Source organism: Molossus molossus, unplaced genomic scaffold, assembly GCF_014108415.1.
Source record: "Molossus molossus isolate mMolMol1 unplaced genomic scaffold, mMolMol1.p scaffold_m16_p_12, whole genome shotgun sequence".
NCBI lineage: Eukaryota > Metazoa > Chordata > Mammalia > Chiroptera > Molossidae > Molossus > Molossus molossus.
This window is the reverse complement of record NW_023425347.1, coordinates 103,814,866-103,833,984: the sequence shown is the minus strand read 5'-3', so window position 1 is coordinate 103,833,984 and position 19,119 is coordinate 103,814,866. Positions and strand designations below refer to the sequence as shown.

Below are 19,119 nucleotides of genomic sequence, written 5' to 3'. Positions count from 1 at the left end.
TGCTTAGAGTTCTGTGAGTCTCATGCAGACAAGGATACGACCTGCCTAGAAACCTGTACTTCACGGTAAGGCGAGTCCGCTCCATGAACCTGTCCTCAGGTGTAGCGTCTCTGCAAAGGCTTCGGGGTAAACAGTGACCGTGTCTGAGGACAGAACCTAAGTGTGATGCTGACACATTTGACTGCAAGGCCGTGGATAAACACCATTGATTTCCATGGGCGGTAACGTTCCGAGACAACACTTTCCTGGTAAATAACAATTCCTGTAAAATGACATGGAGGACCTCCGTCCTCAGGCTCACCTGAACCCCAGGGGATGGTGACTAGGACCATCTGCTTCTGCCACCACCTTAAATAGCTAAAGACTGTGCTCATCATGGGTGGGGCCCCCTTGGCTGCTTCCCCGGGACACTCCCTGCAGATCAGAAGCAGGACTGAGGAAGCTCCTGTTTGAACTCGCCCACAGGGAGACACGCAGAGAGTTGTACGGGGCCTGTTGACTCTTCTCACTGTGGCTGTTGGCTGAGTCCCAGGCGATGTTCACACCCAGAAGCCCAGGAGGGCGACGCCTTCCTCCAGGGCTCCCATGAGCACGGCTAAGTGCTCATCTTTCTAATTTTCTCACCCCAGCGCTTCGTTAAAGCTCATACTGTTGAGATTCAGAGCAGGGAGAAACTTGTCACCTATAGTGTTACTCTATGAGACTCTGTTTCCTTCCATGTCACCCCTCCCCCGGGTTACATGCTGGCTCCTCTCATTTGTCCGTCAGTTTCCGGGCAGCACCATCTGTTAGTTGCAGGTGTCCTGCACCGGGTTGGACGACCCTGTCCTTGCCAAGCGCACCCCGAGAGTCCCGGGCCCCACGCAGAGTGTCCCGGGTGGCGGACTCTGCTCCCGGGCTGCCACCCACTAGTCATGGCCGCAGTGCACGTCCTGTGGGTGGTGCTGATAACCGGACCGGAAGTAGAGTTTGGGGCCCACGTACTGGCCTCATATTGTCTCTGCGTAATACACGCTCTTAGAGAACTCGTCTTGAAGTTCGTACTAATCTTTACAATACTTCCAAGGGTTTGGAATTGCCGGGGCGAGGGGAGTCCACATTCACGTGTGAGTCGGATTTAGCTCCCTCCCTACTGGGGGGCGCTCCCAGTCTCCCCGTGGTCGGCAGGAGACTCCACCTGGACCACAGCGTTCAAATCGGAAAGACCGCCTGTGAGCGTGGGAGTCTGACACGGTGATGTCACCGAGACACGGCCTCTGCCCAGGCCCCTCACGCATTCCTCATCCGTCCTCGCCACTGGTGTCGCCTCATTTCCCTTTTCCAGTCCCCTGGGGCCATCGTGAAGCTGTCACTGGGTCCTAAGAGCTTGTGTATGACTACAGAGGCCAACCCTGTCTCAGGTTTGAAACATAAGCACGTTCTGTTTAAAAAAATGCATAGAGAATAATATAATGTGTGTGTATTCATATTGTGTGTGTATGTGAGTGTGTATATGTATGTGTGTGTGTGTATGTATACACATATTTTTAGATTAGAACACGATTTCCATGTACACATAGGGAACCGATAATACTCGAGAAGGAACGACGCTGCCCTGGCCATCGGGACCGTGCACTGAGCACCGGAACCGCTCCGACCCGCCCACGTGTGGCCACAGCACCCGCAGGACCGCTGCCGGCCGCCCTCACAGGAGCCCTCACCTTTGTCCTGTCCGAGCCCCTCACAGGACACCTGCTGCCCTGGCTCCCGGTGTGACCTTGGCGTTGAATCTGCAAGTTCTCCCCAGGGCGGACTGCATGCGTAGAGCGTCCATTTAAGCATATACACACACACCAACTGAACAGTTATTATTATTAGTTTACTTGCAAACCATCCCATGAAATTTCAAGCATAGTAAAGAGGTCTAATTCGTCTGAAAACTTTTTTTTTATAAGGCGAGAGAGTAAATCCGTGAGGTGTTCCAGGGCCCACTGGAATAACTCAAAGTCATCTCTCGGTTAGAAAGACTCTTAAAATTTAAACTTGGGAAGGTTGTCCAACATACTTAACCAAAGTATTATGTCATAAACTTTTTTTAATTTTAGGGAAAACAAAACATATTTCATGATAATAACTCTAAAAGACAAAATCAAACTTAAACCAGTTTTAGTATTAAATATTTTGTCCAGCCCAGCCGGTGTCGCTCAGCGGACTGAGCAACCTCCCATGGACTGAGAGGTCCGGGTTCGATTCCCAGTCAGGGCACAAGCCCTGATTGTGGGCTTGATCCCCAGTAGGGAGGTGCATGAGGCAGCTGATGGATGTTTCTCACATTGATGTTTCTTGCTCTCTAAAGAAATCAATTAAAACATATTTACATAAAACAATATTTTGTCCAGACCACAGGATCCTGCTTAACCTATATAAGTAATTAATCTTTTTAGGCCAATAAAATATCACCCTTCAGTAATGTCGTCAGGACGAGGAAACACACCACATGTAATACACAGACAGACACAGAGACCATACACATGGCCCGGCCAGTGTGGCTCAGTGGTTGAGCATCAACACATGCACCAAGAGGTTGCTGGCTAGATTCCCAGTCAGGACACATGCCCAGATGTGGGACAAATCCCCAGAGGGGGGCATGCGGGAGGCGGCCAGTCAAGATGTTCTCTCTTATGATGTTTCTCTCTCTCTTCCTCTTTCTAAAAATCAATAAAGAAAAAACAACAACAGTTTCCAAGAGCCTGTGCTGGTGTTCCCCAAGGCTCTGCTCACCCCTGGGTATGGGGGCAGGGCCTCAGCTCCAGGTCAGGCACAGAGCCCCTTGCCTGGTGAGGTTTTGTCAGGGGAAGCGAGTCCTTCCTGCTGGCTACACTGTCTCAGAGACCATGCGAGGCCTCTGACTGCGGGTGGGACTACATAGTGCTGGGCGGCTTGGCCTTGGTGACCAGTTGCAACATCGCACCTGTGGGTGCATGGGGGTGCCCTGGGTGCACTGGAATATGTCCAGGAAGGTGGCCAGGTTCTGCATGGAGCCCAGCACCCTGTGGGCAGATGGAGGGTCCTGAGACTGTCAGCTGCGTGGGGGACGCGGGGGCAGAGGACCTACAAGGCAGGTGAGTGGGGTAGCTCTGCATGGTCCCGTGGGCAGGAGCAGAGGGCATTCAGGAGAAGTGAGTGGTATTTGCTCAGGGAGGGACATTGGTTATGGGTCATTGGCCAGCAGGTTCTACCCCAAACAGGGAGGACAGGATCATAGAGAAAACCTACAAGAAACCCCCCAGATACAGCCTGTCTGTCCTGGAGGCTTGAGATGCCTCAAGGAGGGAGGGGTTCACATCTCTAATGTGAGGCTCCATTGGCCATTCACATTTTCCCCCCATTGTCCCCATGCCTCAGAGTCAATGCTCAGGGGGCTTTCTCCTGAGAGGAGGGGCTGTTGGGGAGGGGACTGAGCAGGGACAAAGATGCAGAGGCCTCCTTGGGACCTTCCCTGGGCTTCACCTGGCTGAGAGACATCAGTGATTCACTGTGTAAATGTTCCACACGTGTTTTATCCACTCATCTACTGATGGACCCTGGGGCTGTTTCCAGATCTCAGCTACTGTAAACAGTGCTGCTAGGAACACAGGGGTGCATATATTCTTCCTGATTGGTGTTTCAGGCTTCTTAGTGTATTTTCCTAGAAGTGGGATCACTGGGTCAAATGACAGTTCCATTTATACTTTTTTGAGGAAACACCATATTGTTTTCCACAGTGGCTGCACCAGTCTGCATTCCCACCAGCAGTGTACTAGAGTCCCCTTTTCTCCACACCCTCGCCAGCTCTTGTTGTTTGGTGATTTATTGATGGCAGCCATTCTGGCAGATGTGCAGTGATACTTAATAGTCCTTTTAATTTGCATCTCTAATGAGTAGTGATGTTGAGCATTTTTTCATATGTCTCTTGGTCATCTGCATGTCCTTTCGGAGAGGTGTGTATTTAGGTCCTCTGCCCATTTAAAAATTTTTTTTTTGTCTTCCTCTTGTTGAGTTGTATGAGTATTCTATATTTTGGAAATTATCCCCTATCAGACATGCCATTGGAAAATATGTTCTCCCAAAAGTGGGATCTTTTTTCATTTTAATTCTGTTTTCTTGGGCTGTGCAGAAGCTTTTTAGTTTGGGGTAGTCCCATTTATTCATTCATTTATTTATTCATTTATTCTGTTTCTCTTACCCTAGCCATTGTATCAGTGAAAATTCTGCTGTGTGTGATGTCTGAGGTTTTGTTGCCTACATTTTTGTCTAGGATTTTTATGTTTTTATGACTTACATTTAAGTCTTTTATCCATTTAGAATTTATTCTTGTGTATGGTGTAACTTGGTGGTCTAGGTTCATTTCTTTTTTTTTTTGCATGTACCTGCCCAGTTTATCAACACCATTTTTAACAGACTGCCTTTACTCCATTATATGCTCTTGCCTCCTTTGTCAAATATTAATTGAGCATAATGTCTTGTGTTGAGTTTTGGGTTCTTTGTTCTGTTCCATTGATCTATATGCCTGTTCTTGTGCCAGTGCCAGGCTGTTTTGATTACCGTGGCTTTGTAGTATAACCTGATATCCGGTATTGTGATCTCTCCTACTTTGTTCTTCTTTCTCAAGATTGCTGCCATTATTCAGGGTCTTTTATGGTTTCATATAAACTTTTGGGGTATTTGTCTAGTTCTGTGAAATATGTCGTTGGAATATTAATAGGGATTGGGAAGTTTCTGTGGATTGCTTTGGGTAGTATGTGTTATAACGTGCCAACGAGATAATCAGAGACGCACAGCCGAATTGTAAATGAGAGGAGCTCTCTATTCACCAGCGGGATGCAGGGAGCATAGTCTCCCCAATTCAACAGCCACCAGCATTCTTACAGTCCGGCTTATAAAGACCAAAGCCACATCCTCTTAATGCTTACTAGAAGGGGAATTGATGCAGATGAGAGGCATGAGGAGCTGTTACAAAGGTCAGGGCAATCATTAATCACAGTAATTTTTTGTCTATTTTTGGGTTTCTTAAGGCTATTACTAATCTCTTTATCTTTATGGTTCTGGTTTCTTAAGGCCATGGTGTTTTGATGAGTCAGAATGTGTATGTTTATCAATTGCTGGTCAGAATGGAGTTACTTAAATAGTCTACTTCATTCCCCACTGGATTTACGTATATGAGTCAAATCATTGACTCTCTTTCCTCCTCTGGCACAGGGATATATTGTCCCTTGACTACATCCTAGACTGTTATTCTACCACCAGGGACAAGCTCTCCCTCTCTCACTCAGTGTCCTATTTTCTTCCCTTCTTGACTATTCCTCCAATGTCCTGTCTTCCTGTAATATGTATGTCCCTTTTTTAAAAATCCTTTTTTATCTTTTCACTTAGTCTATTCTTTTCTCTTTGCTTCTTCCCTCTCCACAATCTTTTTTCAACTGACACAATTTTTCTTCAGCTTGCACAGACACTCTACGACTTACACAATCCTTCTTCAACTTCCCTAGTCCCTTCCCTGACATGAACCTGAGAGCTTGCTCAATCCACCTGCTGTCTGTACATCCCCCAGTTTTTCTTCTCCTCCTTCCCACTCAGACCTACACACATCTGCTTATCCCTCCACCTTCTCCCTTTCCATGTGACCTTACTGGACACCACCTGCCTCTTCCTCACCCCTAAGTCTATGAGCCCTGTTGCCATAGCCTCCTATTCCTTGGAACCCTTACTAATTTTTTGTTGTCTCCTTGGTATATGGGGATACCATCCTTAAATAGGGAACATAGATCTATGGTGAACTGCACCTGTTCCTGTTCCCCTGCTGTCACCTTGGCAAGGACTTCCCTGTGATTCCATTCCTACGTTCCCAATCCCATTTATACAGAGTAAGAACAATGTCAAGATTTCAATATTTTTAAGGGGTTTGGAGAGGCCTGGACGGTCTATTTTGCTTGTCCGCCTTCAGCCGTGAATGGTGCAGCCAGGTCAGCATGCTGTTGACCTTGACAGCCATTGGTGTAGTCAGGATGACAGTGTATGGTCCCTTCCAGGCCAGAGCTAGTCCCTGGGTGGTGAACTTCTTTACCCACACCGAGTCCCCAGGCTGGAAGGGGTGCACAGGGTCGAAGTTGGGCACAGGCAGGGCATCATGGACATGTTTATGGATGGCCTTCTGGGTGCACTGCAGGGCCTGCAAGAACTTGCACCCTTTAATTCTTCTCTGAGCTTGGGAAGAATGGGAGGAGGTCGACCATACATACTTTCATAAGGGGTAGAATCCTCCCGGTATGGGGTACTCCTCACCTGTAAGAGGGCCAGGGGGAGCAGAGTGGTCCAGTTTCCACCAGTTTCTAAAGTAAATTTGGTAGTAATTTTTTAACTACATTGGTGACTGTCTCTGTTTTGGTAGGGTAAGCCTCAACCTACCCATAGGAATTGTCTAAGTAAACCAGGAGGTATGTACATCCTGATGCTGGGGGCTTAACTTCTGTAAAATCTATTTCCCAATGTTCCCCTCGAGAGGCTCCTCGAGCCCGAATTCCCAGGGGAGCTTTTCTACCCTGCTTAGCATTAACCTGGGTACAGAGAGTGCACCTTGACACAGTGCTATCCACCACAGTGTCTAAATTGGGTATGTAGCACCTGCCTCTCAGGAGTTAAGTAAGCTTGGTGTAACCTAAGTGGATAGTCTGGTGCAGCTGGTTGACTAAAGTTCAACCTAGAGCCTCTGGGACCAACAATCTCTCATCAGGCAGTGTCCACCACCGTTTGGTTCTTGGGTGCTTGCTTCTGTTCAGCCAAGTCATTTTCTGACCAAGTGTATCTGCAGAGTCCCCACTGATTTTAGGGTTGCCTCTCGAGCTTCCTGATCTGAAGCAGGACTTCCCCGAGCCTCTGTGGAGTTCCCTTTTCGATGTCCTTCCCAGTCAAGGTTAATAATCCTCCTTTTTGGTAGATGGCGCTATGCACGTGCACTGTGGCAAAGGAATAACTGCTGTCAGTGTAGATGGTTACTGACGTTCCCTTGCCTTATTGGAGAGCCTGGATTAGGGCAACTAGTTCTGCTCTTTGGGCAGAAGTTCTCCTATTCAAGGACAGAGACCAGGTTACACTGTCCAGAGTTCTTATTGCGTTCCCAGCATACCTGATTTCTTTCTGGACATAGCTACCTGCATCCTTGAATAATACCTCATCTGATGATGGCAGTGGGACATCCTTGAGGTCGGGGCGGGCTGTCTGCACTATGTTGATTACCTCCAGGCAGTCCTGTAGAGGTTCCTTCGGGTCGTCATCTGGAAGCAGGCTGGCAGGGTTGATGGTCAACATCTTGTGGAGCTTCATGTGGGGCTGGGCTGGATGGCAGTGACCAGCAGGTGATCAATCACTGGAGGAGATCACGTCTGAGTACGGGGTATGGGCATTCCTGCATGACCAGAAACAAATAAGTCACAGTATTTTCCCCAAAGTCTATAGTTATCTTTGAAGTCCAGAGGTAAGAGTGCCGACTCTCCGGTGGCATCTTGCATGGATGTATTTTGGAGGCTAGGGGCCCCATTGGCTGGTCAGGACTGAGTAGGCTGCACCAGTATGTATTAGGAACCTGACCAGTTTCTCACTACTCGTGTTGTTACCCTGGACTCCCGGGGGCTCAGTTGGAAGAAGCCTTGGCCCCGTCATTCTTCTAAATCAGGATGACTTTGTACTTTGTTCCTCTGCCCACTTTTATCAACCTTTCTCTCTCAACGCTCTGATGCAGCTGCACCTCACCTTTCCTTCACTTGCTCTGACCTTCGGCTCCTGCGCCCTCTGGGTCAGTGCCTGAGTGCCCGCCCGCCACCTGCCCTGCCCCCCCCATCACCACATGCCTGGTCACTGGACGCCCCTTGCCACCTCCCCTGGGTGGGTGTGAGGCTGGAGCTCAGGTGGAGGTGGCGTCAGGCTCCTGGAGGCTATATTGCTGGCGGCCTTGGTGGGGCCACTCCCCCTGCTTGGTGCAGCTGCCACTGGTGCTTGCTCACTGAGGGAGGTTCACCTTCTCTGAGGGTGGGGGAAGGACGGGGTTCCTGTCCTCAGGTATCTCTTGGGGCCCAGTTCGGGGCCCACTACCAGTATTAGACTAACTGTGACAACGTTGAGGGAGACACAGTAGGGAGGCGGATGAAGACAAAAACAAGGAAGGACACACGAGACAGAAACATTCGCTTTGTCCGCCTGGCCGCTCCCCTCGCAGACACAGATAAGGACTCACACAGGCTCCGTGACAGGCATTGTGAAGCGTGGTCATTCACATACACAGTCACACCGTTCAAACTTCCATCCAAAAATTGCCTATCCTGAGCGGCGTCTATGCAGCTTGGGAGGTGATCAGACTCCCCTTCCACCCCAGAGGCAGGCTGTGTGAGGAGAACCAGAGGTTCCTGGCACTGGGGAGAGAGCTGGGAAGGAGGCCATCGGGATCCCTGTGAGGAGTCATTTCCCCAGGCTACAGAAACCATTTTTCTGGGGCAGACTTTTCTCATCAAAGTGGCTTTAGCCTGGGGGGTGGTCCCCAATTGAGACCCCTTTGAATCCCCACCCCCACTGGCTGTGAGGAGTTAGCGGCTAGTACAGAAGCACACCTGAGCTTCACCAGCTCTCAGAGACTTCCAGTCAGTCAGTAGGCAGAGACGTGTCTCTGGGTGATTTGAGCCTTGGACCTGGCTCACAGTTGTAGGATTTCCTGACTTTGTGGACCAGGCTATGAAGGGATCCTGGGCCCCTGTGCTGAGCCATTAGCCCATGCTGCAGGAACCGCTTTCTTCAGGCAGAGTTTCTGTCTCCAAGTGACATTTGCCAGAAGGAAGCGATTGCATCACCTGCTGGAAACCCCCTTACTCTTCCTGCCTGGGGGTGGGGGGGTGTTAACATCCCACTGAGATCTGCACTCTGAGGCTGATTAAGTGACTGAGACTAAGAGTCAGCCTGCAGGCAGAAGCAGATCTCTGGGACATTTGAATCTTTGCCTGCCTATGACTCTACCCAGGAGAGTAAGACCAGACATTGGTGTTCAGCTTGGTCCCTTCCATACACATCCACACCCAGCAGAGGGAGCCACAACCTGCAGAACATCCATGTCCACAGGAAGACTCTGCTGGCTCCAAACCCTGCTGAGACAGCGAATATGGTGAAACAAAGAAACAAGTCCCAAAGGAAAGAACAAGAGAATTCTCCAAGAGCAGGGCTATGAAATGGAGTTAAGCAAGTTATCAGATATAGAGTTCAGAGTAATGATTAAACAGATGCTCAACAGTGTGAGAAAATATATAGAAACAATGAAAAACGACCCATCAGAATGAAGAATGACAGCAGAAATAAAGAATACGCTGGAAGGGCTGAAGAGAGTGGTGTGAGTCAGCGGCTTCCACCTAAGATCATGGTGCATGGGAGCTGGACCTCAGGGCTTTCCTTGTTGACAGGACCATCAAGGTGAGAAAAGACCAAGCTAGGAGTCATTTTACCCTGGGGACTCCTAAATGTATCTGTGGCTAGAATGACATATACTGAAATGACTGAAAGATTATAATGTGACATATTGGCCCCTCTGGTATACTGAACTTGCCCTTGTGTCTGTCTTCAGCCTTAATGCCTTATTTGATTTTTGGAGATTTTTCAAGTACACTGGGGAGCCATCAAGTCTGGTTGTTAGCCATGGACAGCAAACACTAATAGGGTTAAAAACAGCTGTTGTACAGACTACTCCTCCCCGTGATCTGGCAGCCACCCAAATTCCTCCCTCTTCACCTTCTTCAATTCAGGGTCAGGGTGTGTTGAGTTATAGCCCATCTCGTTCACCCAGTACCAACCCCACGTTCACCTCCAGCTGTATGACTGGATACAGCCCTCAGCTGCAAGGTCTGTCATCAGGTGGCAGTGGTTCTTATGGCCCATCAGTGACCCACTCACCCATCAGTGGTTATAGAAAGTTGGCAAGCTATAGTCCCTCTCCTTCTCCTTACCTTACTGTGGTTGGACCAGCGGAGAGCAGTGGATTGAGATCTCGCTCCCTACTTCATCCACCGTCTGTAACTCCCCTACTGACAAGCAAGACTACATGACAGACCTACGCACTTTGGATACTTTGCTTAGAAGTGAAGAAACAGCATAGAGTAAAGCTGGGGAGCCCAGATTGTACCTCGCCTTCCAGCCGTCCACCTTCGGGAACTACAATCCTTCTATGGAGGAACTTTCAGTATCAGCTTGTTTATAGATCTCAGGCTCCGTGTGGAGCAAACATGACTCCGATCTCAGTTCTGAACAAGCTGCAATGGAGGTTTGGGCAAGAGTGACGATGAATAGACAACTTCTTGATGATATGGGTTCATGGACAGCTAAGTGCAGAAATTGGATCAATGAGACGATATTAGTGTCCCTTGTACAAGAGATTGAGTCTGTCAGCACACAGATGAGATCATGGGTTGTGCAGAGCAGCACAGAGGAGAGGCTAATATTACCAGCTCAAAACAAGCTGCGCTGGTCCAAGCTCCTCTCATTCCAACTCTGAATACAATCGTGCAGTATCCAGATCTTACACCAAACCAGGAATACTCATTCGAAAGGATCAAAGAACATTCTCAAGGAGGCTGTATGAGCTCCTTCGGATGGAATAGAGATGGAGACTTCACAGGACGCAAGTGGGATGCAGACCTGCCCGCCGATTCTGCTAACAGGCATGTGTGTCGCACCTACCTTGATTCCAGATCACCTCCACATTCTACATACCCTGCCCGAAACACATTTACTTCTCAGCTCTTTGTTCAGACACCAAATAAACCAGATGTGACCGATCAGAATGTTTTTTGCATTTATCAGAGTGCTATCAACCCTCCCCTTTATGAGCTAATCTACCCATGTCATGTCTACAGTCTTCCAAGGGGCAGAGATAGTATGTTTCATTCATTGCTAATGCTCCTCTACATCATAAAGACCAAAGAGTCACGAATACTTGGGAGAGTTCATCTTGGTCTATCCGGTATGAATATTTTGGGGATTTTGGGCGAGTAGTGAGAAATCATGTGATTCCAAACACTTGGACTTGTATTTGACTGAATCAGAAATTGAATCTACGCATCTGCATCACCACCTCTTTTGTTTATGGCACGTGTGTATGTTACAGACTCTGGATTGAATGGATAATTAGCTATTTTTTAAACTTCCTTGTGAAAGTATGTCCTGTATCTTCCACACCAACAGATTTACCCTCGACTTTTTATCACATTTCAGATTTTTCAGTCGCTTACAAAACTGCAACCCTTCAGGATTTTTGTTGACCTAAAACAGTGCAATCCCCCATTAGTTAAATAAATATGAGTTCATTTTTTCATTGTAATTTCTAAGTAAGAGTCACCTACTGAATCTTCCCAGCAAAAGTTGCTTTTTCAATTACCTTATTTAGTATAAATACTTAAAAAGAAACAAAGAACATTGTTAACTTCTTTATTGCTCTCCCTCTCTCTTTCCCCAGTGTTTGGCAAATCAGCCCAAGGCCCACATTTTAAAAATGAGATCAACTTCTAAGTAATGTATTAGTTAGTTCATGTGCATTTAAAAAATATTACTGGAAGAAGTTTGACAGTATTGTGTTTGAAAAGTCTACTCTTGGATTAAATTTGGCTGATAGACTTAAACTATTTGGGGCTTAGTTAAGAAGCTGAGGACATCAAGAAAACTACTGCTTTGGTTTTTGTTTTTGTTTTCATCTTCACCTGAGGATATGTTTTGTGTGTGTGTGTTTTCTTTATTGATTTTACAGAGAGAGGAAGTGAGAGGGAGAGAGAGATACAAACATCGATGAGAGATAACATCGACTGGCCGCCTCCTGCATGCCCCCACTGGGGACAGGGCCCACAACCTGGGCATGTACCCTGACTGGGAATCAAACCAGCGACCTCTTGGTGCGTGGGTCAGTGCTCAACCACTGAGCCACACTGGCCAGACACTGTCATTTTTTTATCCTAACCCAAGGACATTTTTGCATTCATCTTCAGATAGAGTGGGAGGGAGAGAGGAAGGAAGAGAGAGAGAGAAACATCAATGTGAGAGAGACACATCGACTGATCGCCACCTACATGGCCCCAACCAGGGTCGGGGACAAACTGCAACCGAGGTATGTGCCCTTAGCAGGAACCAAACCCAGGTCTCTATGGTCCCTGGGCCAACGCTCTAACTGTTGAGCCAAACGGGCCAGGACAAAACACTGTTTTTTAAAAGTTGATTTTAGAGAGACAGAGAGAGGAGAGAGAGACAAATATCAATGTGAGAGAGAAACGTCCATTTGTTACCTCCCGTATGCACCCAGACCAGACCTGGTATTGAACCTGCAAATCAGGAATGTGCCTTGACCAGAAGTCAAGTTGTCCACCTTTTGGTGCACAGGACGACACTCCAACCAGCTGAGACACTCAGGCCAGGGCTGCTTTGGTTTTAATAACTCGAGTCAAATACAAAAATTTTTCTAAGACGCCTATCTCTATGTCCTCCATTTTACAATTTTAATTCCAGCCCTGGCCAGCTTGGCTCAGTGGTTAGAGCATCAGCCCATGGACGGGGGAGTCCCAGGTTTAGTTCCCGCTAAGGGCATATGCCTAGGTTGCAGTTTGTCTCAGGTCCCAGTTGGGGTCATGTGGATGGCGACTACTCTGTGGGTCTCTCTCGTTCTGATGTTTCTCTCTCTCATCCTCCCTCTTTCCCTCCCACTCTATCTGAAGATAAATGCAAGGGTGTCCTCGGGTGAGGATAAAAAAAAAATTGTTTTTAATTCCATAATACTGTTTGATTTTAAGTTGTTTGTTTTGTTTTTGTTATTTTTTAATAGATCATATGATATCTTAATATTTAACTGTTTAGGTATATTCAATTTATCTGGAAAGTAAGAAGTTACCAGGTTTGTAAGTTTAGCTTGACTCTTGATCTTTATTTTTCTAACGTGTAGATGTAGTATCTCTTAAGGCCAGCCAGCAATTGCCTTTATTTTCTGGATTAAAATATTAGACTGCTTCTGTTACCTGGAAATAAATAATACCAGTATGTTCAGAATAACTGCATGTCAGTATTATATGAGCAATCAATTGTATAATTCTATAAATTCTCTTTTTAAAAGTTGTTTCTGTTTTTTAAAAGTCACCTCCATGGGAAAGGAGTTTCTATCTTTTAACTGCTTTAGATATATGTTCATATGTTTGCTATGATCTTTTAGAAGAAAATATCAATTAAACGTGAAATATAAGAACATACAAAAAAAATAGAACACACTGGAAGGAATAAACAGCATATAAGAGGAAGTTGAGGATCAGATCAGCAAATTAAAAGACAGGGTAAAAAAATCACTCAAACAGTGAACCAAAATGAAAAACAATTTAAAAACAGGTAGGAGAGCCTTGGCCAGTGTAGCTCAGTTGGTTGCAGCATTATCCCATACACCAAAAGTTTGTCGGTTCAATCCCTGGTCAGAGCACATACCTAGGTTGCAGGATTGGTTCCTGGTTGGGACCCATATGAGAGGAAACCAACAATGTTTCTGACATTGATGTTTGTCTGTCTGTCTCTCTCTCTCTCTCTCTCGTTCTTCCTCTATCTAAAATCAATAAACATATTCTCATTAAATATTAAAAATAAAAGTAAAATAAAATTGCACCCAGCCAGTGAAGCTCAGTGGCTGTGTATGGAACCATGGCACTAAGAGGTTGCCAGTTTCATTCCAAGTCAGAGCACATGCCCAGGTTGTGGGCCTGATCCCCAGTGAGGGGCATGCAGGAGGCAGCCAATCGATGTTCTCTCTCATTGATGTTTCCATCTCTCTCTCCCTCTCCCTTCCTCTCTCTCTAAAATCAATAAAGAAAAAAAAATAATAAAACAAAATAGAAAAAACTGGAGTTCAGTTGAAGAGAGCTGTCAGGCACAATGAAACATAACAACATCTACATCATAGGAATACCAGAAGAAGAAGATAGTAATCAAGGGTTAGAGAATCTGTTTGAAGAAACAGTGGCAAAAGACTTCCCTAACATGGTGAAGGAAAAAGCCATACAAGTTTGGGAAGCACAGAAAGTCCCAAGAAAAAAGAAGGCAATGAGGCCCATACCAAGACAAATCATAATTAAAATGCCAAAAATTAAAAACAAAGAGAGAATCTTAAAGGCAGCCAGAGAAAAACAACATTTTACCTACAAAAGAGCCCCCATATTAGCGGATTTCTCAACAGAAACACTACAGGACAGAAGGAAATGGATTGATATATTCAAAGTAATGACAGACAAGAAACTAAATCCAAAACTACACTACTCTGTCCACTCAAAATAAAAGTTGAAATAAAGAGCTTCCCAGATGAACAAAAAAGGCTAAATGAATATATTACCACCAAACCAGCCTGGAAGAAATGTTAAAGGGACTCCTGTGATAAGCAGAAGCAATAGAGAGAATATAGGCATAATAAACAAAATGGGCAAGAAATAGTACCTATCAATAATAACCTTAAATATCAATGGATTGAATGCTCCAATCAAAAGACACATAGTAGCTGAATGAATAAGAAAGCATGACCCATATACATGTTGTCTACAAGAGGCCAACTCAGAACAAAAGACTCACACAGGATGAATGTGAAGGGATGGAGAAAATACTTCCAAGCAAATGGAAAAGAAAATTAAAAAAAGCTGGGGTAGCAACACTCATCTCTGACAGAATAGATTTCAAAATGATGACCATAACTGGAGACAAAGAAGGCCACTACATAATATTGAAAGGATCTATCCAACAGGAGGATATAACCTTGGTAACCATATATGCACCCAACATAGGAGCACCAAAAGATATTACAAAACTTCTGGAGGACTTCAAAGGAGAAATCGACAGCAATACAACCAGAGCAGCGGACTTCAACACCCCGCTGATATCACTGGATAGATCCTCTAGACTAAAAATTAACAATGAAATGGAGACTTATATGACACATAAGATCAGATGGATTTCATTGATATTTACAGAGAATTACACCCACAAAATGGAGTTTATACATTCTTCTCAAGTGCACATGGGACATTTTCAAAGATAGGTCACATGTTAGGACACAAACTAAATCTCTACAACTTCAAGAAGTTTGAAATCATATCAAGCATCTTCTCAGATCACAATGGCATGTAACTGAAAACTAATTAGAACAAAAACCACTCAAAAACATTGAGACACATGGAGGCTAAATATCATGTGCTTAAACAATGAATGGTTTACTCAATGAAAATGAAGCGACAAAATCTATGGGATGCAGCAAAAGCAGTCTTGAGAGGGAAGTTCATAGTGTTTCAGTCCTCCCGTTTCAGTCCTACCTCAAGAAAAAAGAAAAATTTGTAATTGACTATCTAACCCTAAAACTTAAAGAACTAGAAAGTGAACAAATAGAAAAACCCAGAGGTAGCAGAAAGAAGGAAATAATAAAGATCAGAGTGGAAATAAATGATAGAGACAAAAACAAACATATGAAAAAATAATACAAAAGATCAACAAAACCCAGACCAGGATCTTTGAAAAAATAAACAAGATTGATGAGCCTTTAGCCAGCTTCACCAAGAAACAAAGACAAAAGACCCAAATAAAAAAAATCAGAAACAAAAGAGATGGAACAACTGACACCACAAAAATGCAAAGAATTGTTCACAGTATTTGTGAACAATTATATGCCAACAAACTGGACAAGCTAAGTGAAATGGACCAATTTTTAGAATCACACAGTCTCCCAAAACTAAACCAGAAAGAGCCAGTAAACCCAAACAGACCAATAACAACTAAGGAAATTAAAGCAGTAATCAATAAATCCCCCTTGAACAGAAGCGTGTGTCAAGACAGCCTCACAGGGCAGTTTTACAAAACAGCCAAAGAAGAACTAACACGAATTCTTTTCAAACTATTCCAAAAAAATCAAGAGGAAGGAAGACTTCCAAGCTCTCTCTATGAGGCCAGGATAATCCTAATTCCAAAACCAGATAAAGACACTACAAAGAGAATTACAAACCAATATCCCTGATGAACATAGAGACCAACATTCTCAACAAAATATTAGCCAATGGGATCCAACAATGTGTTCACCATGACCAGGTGGGATTTATCTCAGGGATGCAAGGCTGGTACAATATTTGCAAATCAATAAATGCGATGGGTGGCCATGGAGCCTAAGCTGAGGCATCAGACAGGGCGGGAGGGGGGCTGGGCGACAGGGACCCCTCAGCACAGAACCGGCTCCTGCTGTGCGCGAGGTCAGCACCCTTGTCAGCTGGACGCTGCGGTGGCGGAGCTCTCTGCCCAGATCCCCAGGGATGGACAGGGCGCTGACCTCCCACCTCCAGCCTCCTGAGGAGGAGGGCGCCTTAGGGCTCCGTCTGGAGACCCCGCCCGCCCTGGCACCTGGGTTCTGGCCAGTGGGGGTCCGGGAGGAGCTTGGGTGGAGCCCAGGTGGAGGGCGAGATGCGCCCAGCAGCCAGGGTGACACTTCTCCCCAGGGCCACCTTGTCACCCCCGGTGTGGTTGGGAGCCCGGGGAGGACCGTCTGAAATGTCTCCTTCCCTGGAGCAGAGGGGCCGTGCACGCGAGGGGTCCTCCCAAATGAGTGAGACTAAACCGCTGTGGAAACAGGGTCCCCGGGCAGCCTGCGCCCTGTAAGGACTGTTGACTTGCTCTCCGCGAGCAGCCCCCCAGGAGGGTGGTTTCTGTGAAATGCACACTCGCCCCTGTTCCTCCAGTGACAGCGAGGCTTCCTCTGTAGAGTAAAACAAGAATCCTTACTGACATGAATACGTTTGTCCTTATAGTACAATTCCAGCTACTAAATGTAGAAGGCAGGGTAGAATTAGGGACAGCACCCCATTGGGAACCACCAAAGTAATAATTATTTCAGAGGGAATCACCAGTGGATACTGAAGCTAACAGGTGGAAGTGGATGAGAAACAAGATGTTTGCATCGCCCCCAGGTGCCTGCCCACCAAATGCTTCCTGCAGGGGGTGAATCTTAACTAGCGGAGGAGGGAGCTGGTAGACACCCGGACCAAGTGATCAGAGTTAACATGACGGGACCTGGGACAGAGTGAATATTCGGTGCCCCTTGGGACGATGCACCGAGGATCCACTATCACTTCTGTTTCATTCCTGCCAATAACAACAAAAAAGCATAATCTGAATCTAATTTTAGGAAAACATCAGACAGACCCAAATGAAGGACATTATACACATGGGCCGTGTGCTTCAGAGACACCAAGGTCAGGAGAGACAAAGACTGGAGAACTGTTCTGGACTGAAGGAGATGGAGAGAGACATGCCGGGGCCTGGGTTAGGATGTTAGTAGCACAACTGGAGAAATTTGAATAGGTCTCTGCATTTTAATACTGTGTCAATGATAATTTCTGGAAGCATATACCATGTTGATGGATTGGAAGAATTAGCATCATTAAAATGTCCATACTACCCAAAGCAATCTATAGATTCAATGCAATCCTCATCAAAATACCAACGATATACTGCACAGAACTGGAAAAAATACGCCAAAAGTTTGTATGAAACAAACAAAAAAACCCTGAATAGCCACAGCAATCTTTAAAAAGAAGAACAAAGGAGGAGTGATCACAATGCCAGATATCAGGTTATACTAAAAAGCCATCATAATCTAAACAGCCTGGTACAGGCACAAGAACAGGCATATAGATCAATGGACCAGAACAGAGAACTGAGAAATGGACCCAAGACATCATGTTCAATTAATATTTGACAAAGGTAGCAAGAGCATAATTGGAGTCATGACAGTCTCTTCAATAAATGGTGTTGGGAAAACTGGACAGCTACCTGCAAAAAAAACGAAGCTAGACCACCAACTTATGCCATACACAAGAATAAACTTATAATGGATAAAAGACTTAAATGTGACTCAAGTGAATCCATCAAAATCCTAGAAGAAATTGTAGGCAACAAAATTTCAGACATCACACACAGCAGAATTTTCACAGATACGACACCTAAGGCAAGAGAAACAAAGGAAACAATGAACACACGGGACTACATCAAACTAAAAAGCTTCTGCACAGCAGAAGAGACAACTAGCAAAATGGAAAGGGAACCCACTACAAGGGGGGCATCATTGCCAACGATACATCAGAGAAGGGGGTAATTTCCAAAATATATAAAGTGCTCATACAACTCAACAAAAGGAAGACAAAGAACTCAATTGAAAAATGGGCAGGGGACCTAAAGAGACACCTCTCTAAACAGGACATACAAATGGCCAAGAGACATATAAAAAATGCTCAACATCACTAAACATCAAAGAGATGTAAATTAAAATAACTATGAGGTATGACCTCACACCTGTCAGAATGGCCGCCATCAACAAATCATCAAACAACAAGTGCTGGCGAGGGTGTGGAGAAAAGGGGACTCTAGTACACTGCTGGTGGGAATGCAGACTGCTGCAGCCACTATGGAAAACACTATGGTGTTACCTCAAAAAATTAAAAATTGAACTGCCCTTTGATCCAGTGATCCCACTTCTAGGAATATACCCTAAGAAGCCTGAAACACCAATCAGGATGAACATATGTACCCCCATGTTCATAGCAGCACTGTTTACAGTCGCTAAGATCTGGAAACAGCCCAAGTGTCCGTCAGCAGATGAGAGGATGAAGAAGCTGTGGACAGCTCCACGTGACGTTGGGACCTGCGGCTGAGGCAGTCTGTCTTCCGGGCCATGGAAGAGCATTTCCCTGTTTATTGGCAAAGCTGTCATTATTCAATTGGTATCAGGTTCTGACTTGCACAAGTAACATTCTTCGCTCTTAAAACCCTGGAGGGTGCCGGGTTTTTGGGCAAAGGTCGATTTCTCAAATGTTTGTCTGCGAAGTTGGACTCACTGTCCCGATGGGTGATGATGGAAAACATTAGGGATCAAGAAACGCAGGGACGTGGGTGGGTCTCCTGCTGCTTCCCGCAGGGCACAGGACAGCCGTGCTCAGGCCTCAGCTGCTCCTGGACTGGGTGCTAATGATGTCTGCACACGATCAGGCAGTGTTTCCAGCACAGGCCTGAGTGTTGTTGTTTTAAGTAGAGAACAGGTGA

At 45.8% G+C, this 19,119-nt stretch overlaps 1 non-coding gene and 1 pseudogene across 1 annotated transcript; both read left to right on the top strand.

Moving 5' to 3' along the window:
- The first annotated feature begins 9,263 nt into the window (after positions 1 to 9,263).
- LOC118626847 lies at positions 9,264 to 11,037 on the top strand (annotated as a pseudogene).
- A 7,665-nt stretch (positions 11,038 to 18,702) lies between these two features.
- Positions 18,703 to 18,832, top strand: LOC118627399. Its single transcript, XR_004959144.1, has one exon. It is a non-coding gene; the product is annotated as a small nucleolar RNA SNORA24 (small nucleolar RNA).
- The last annotated feature ends 287 nt before the right edge of the window (positions 18,833 to 19,119 follow it).